Raw genomic sequence first — 2,500 nt, forward strand, 5'->3', positions numbered from 1 at the left:
AACATTTATCAATCATTCTCTGTTACATCAACTCTATATACTTGTCTTTCTTTCCATTCTGAACTAATTCGTCCTTTAAAGCCAGTTTGTCAGCATCAGTTAGGCCTTAACCCAGGCGGGGAGTTCTGGTCCTCTGAAATGAGGCCAACGCGGGAAGTAACTTAAAACTGCATTCTATCAAAAGGCCACCAGGGGGCGACCGTTTTTGGTGTCAAAAGGACTTCCGTCTTTATACAAGTCAATGGAGAATTCACCAACTTCTCACTTGATTTCTAACCTCAGTAAACGTTTTCAAAATGTGTTTATGGTCTCAATCGCTAGTTTAAAGCCTTCTTCAATGCAGTATGATGTTCATTTGGGACATTTTGGCCTCCCTGATTTTATATGTGACGATAAAGCAGGGTATGCATTAGGGCGTGGCTACGTGGTGATTGACAGGTTGATTGGTTCACAGGTTCAGGAGGGCGCCTCATGCTCCTCCTGATGCCCATATAAGTAGAATCCCTGTTTTTTATTTTTCCAGCATGCACCTGAAATTTCCAAGATGGCGCTGCTCAGATCTGATACTATTGGCCTCCGAGTACACAAACCAATGGGTGACGTCACGGATGTTACGTCCATTATATCTACAGTCTTTGCCTTAAATCAGTGAAGTCTGTTAAATTCCCTGTTTAAACCCTTTACATACATGTTCATTTTTACATTTAAGAGCTGTAAAAACACATTTCTGCTCAGTGGATTTTGTTTAATGTGACCCTGAATATAGAAAAACTGAAATAAAATGCATCATATTTTTTATTTTTGTGCAGCTGATATTCATTTTTGTAAAAGGCCATCACCATTCAAACATGTATTCATCATATTCTGTAAAATGTTCTCTTGAACCATAAACTAGTGATTAGAGAATAAAAAGGTTTTTTTTAACACTTTAAAATCTGCAGATGCTAAAAAAACTAAAGTGTTTGTTGCATGAAGGCAGATTTAGATCTCATTTATATATTAAAGATAAATGTTGATATAAAAAGATTTAAAATAGACACTAACAAGTTTTAAGATTTAAAAACAAACAGAAAAAAGATTGATTTTTAGTTTGATTCATCGTCAGTTTGGTTTCCTCCTGCACGCTCCGGTCTCCATGGCAACCAGGTTTCCTTTGAGTGTGTGTGAGTTTTTAAGGTCCCCCCCCTCTCTCGGTTGCCGTGGAAACAGCCTACCTCTGGATCTCCTTGTCGTTGCCCTCTCCGGCGAAACTTCTCGATGTATTCTTTACTGAAGCGCTCCTGAGTCTGACACTGCTCCTCAAAGATCTTTATGGTCTCGTTGAACGCCTCGATGGCCGTCCGCTTCATCTGGATCTCCTGACGGACGAAGAGGAGGAGGAGGAGGAGCAGGAGGAGTAGGAGGAGGAGGAAGAGAAGGAGTAGGAGGAAGAGGATGAGGAAGACGAGAAGGGGGAGGAAGAGGTGGGGTAGGAAGAGGGAGGAAGAGGGAGGAGGAGGAAGAGGACGAGGAAAAAGAGGAGGAAGAGGAGGAAGAGAAGGAAGACGAGGAGAAGAAGGAGGAAGAGGGGGGAGGAAGAGGAGGAGAATGAAGAAGAGGAGGAAGAGAGGAGGAGGTAAAGGTGAGAAGGGTGTGATCGATTTTATAAGAGTTATAACAGTTCAAAGACAAGAAACCTAAAATCTGTCACGGCAGAAATTTTGAAGATCTTTTAACAGTCAGTATAAACAGGAGGGAACATTGGTCAGTAACTAATAAGTGTTGGTATGATGAATAATTCATAAATCAGTTAAACTAGATTTAAAAGCAGCATCAGGTTTGTTTAAAATGTACATTTAGTATCTTTGTTGGTTTTATATAATTTGAAATGACATTTGCACCATTTTTTTATACCAAAAGTAAGACTGAATGCTCCTGAAAATGTCAAATGTGTGTAACCACAAAAGAATGATACATATTACATATTTTATCACCTACAGTGTATTTAAGTGGATTTATACTAATAATGACTTCATTTAAAAACATTGAATGAAAAGAAACTTTTTTTATTATTTCTACATTTAGATCTTAATGTGTTTTGTCGATATATAGCAGGACATATCCTAAAAATTACAATTTTTTTTTATAAATCATTTGAGATTAATGACGTGTTTAAAACATAGATCTGTGTTGCTAAAAGTGGATTTTTATTTATTCTACATTTATTTTCCTGTTTATATATAATCAGGTTTTAATGATTAAATACTGGTTACACCATCAGGACACTCTGCTGCATCACATCATTTATCATCCTGCCTCTTTGTCTAAAATCTGCAGTATGAATAAAGTTTGCAGGGTTGAAGTCGTACCTGTGAGGTTCGGGTGTACTCTTCATACAGCCGGTCGTACTCTCGGTTCTTCTCCTGGTACTGCAGGTGATACTCGTGCAGCTTCTTGCCCACGGCTTCGATGCTGTCCTCCTTCACCACCTGGTCCTGGACAAACAAGGACAGATCCCATC

At 38.9% G+C, this 2,500-nt stretch overlaps 1 protein-coding gene and 1 pseudogene across 1 annotated transcript in view; both read right to left on the reverse strand.

Moving 5' to 3' along the window:
• Positions 1 to 2,500, reverse strand: part of LOC133979436 (uncharacterized) — a 1,726,912-nt gene that overhangs the window by 428,452 nt on the left and 1,295,960 nt on the right. The gene's annotated exons all lie outside the window — the stretch shown is intronic.
• The window catches only part of LOC133978648 (phosphatidylinositol 3-kinase regulatory subunit alpha-like), a 20,666-nt pseudogene continuing 19,376 nt past the window's right edge, over positions 1,211 to 2,500 (reverse strand).

The sequence above is a fragment of the Scomber scombrus genome, chromosome 4 (assembly GCF_963691925.1).
Source record: "Scomber scombrus chromosome 4, fScoSco1.1, whole genome shotgun sequence".
Lineage (NCBI taxonomy): Eukaryota > Metazoa > Chordata > Actinopteri > Scombriformes > Scombridae > Scomber > Scomber scombrus.